This window comes from Anoplopoma fimbria, unplaced genomic scaffold (genome assembly GCF_027596085.1).
Source record: "Anoplopoma fimbria isolate UVic2021 breed Golden Eagle Sablefish unplaced genomic scaffold, Afim_UVic_2022 Un_contig_5708_pilon_pilon, whole genome shotgun sequence".
NCBI classification, from domain to species: domain Eukaryota; kingdom Metazoa; phylum Chordata; class Actinopteri; order Perciformes; family Anoplopomatidae; genus Anoplopoma; species Anoplopoma fimbria.
This window is the reverse complement of record NW_026549147.1, coordinates 1-552: the sequence shown is the minus strand read 5'-3', so window position 1 is coordinate 552 and position 552 is coordinate 1. Positions and strand designations below refer to the sequence as shown.

The following is a 552-nucleotide window of genomic DNA, read 5'->3' as shown; positions in this document are numbered from 1 at the left end:
TGGAGGAAATAAATTGAAGAATGTGGGAATATTGCCCTCTCGGAAGGAAATGTGGGCGGGAGTAGTGGAATGGGTGTGGCTTGGAATTTGGAACGCGCCACGTCGACTGAGGCTCACCGCGAGAGTTTTGGCTGGGACGACTGGTGTCTCTGGCTGCTCTCACCGGGGGCGGTACTTACTTTGGTTTCTCTTCATAACGCACAAGTCTTTCGCCTTTTACTAAAGACTTCCGTGGAGAGGAACACCAATGAGTTGAACCTATTTTTGGCAGGCTTTGCCATTCGGCTGAGCCTTGTGTACTTGTCAAAAGAATAGAAGCTGATTTTAACAAGACAAGTGTGCTTGACCTTGTAGGGCCTGTGCGGTTGTGCTAAGCAGCATCCCCGCAATGCCCAATTGAAAGTACTGCACCATGACAAGCGACACGTGTGCCACGAGGTTGACACGGGCAGCAAACAGTTGGGGATCATCGCCGGCCTTTTGGCTAAGATCAAGTGTAGTATCTGTTCTTATCAGTTTAATATCTGATATGTCCTCTATATGAGGATAACT

At 48.6% G+C, this 552-nt stretch overlaps 1 non-coding gene and 1 pseudogene across 1 annotated transcript; both read left to right on the top strand.

Annotated features, from left to right (window-relative positions):
* The first annotated feature begins 175 nt into the window (after positions 1-175).
* LOC129114705 (U5 spliceosomal RNA) lies at positions 176-290 on the top strand. Its single transcript, XR_008532655.1, has one exon. It is a non-coding gene; the product is annotated as a U5 spliceosomal RNA (small nuclear RNA).
* A 175-nt stretch (positions 291-465) lies between these two features.
* LOC129114704 (U2 spliceosomal RNA) lies at positions 466-552 on the top strand (annotated as a pseudogene; the record flags this gene model as incomplete).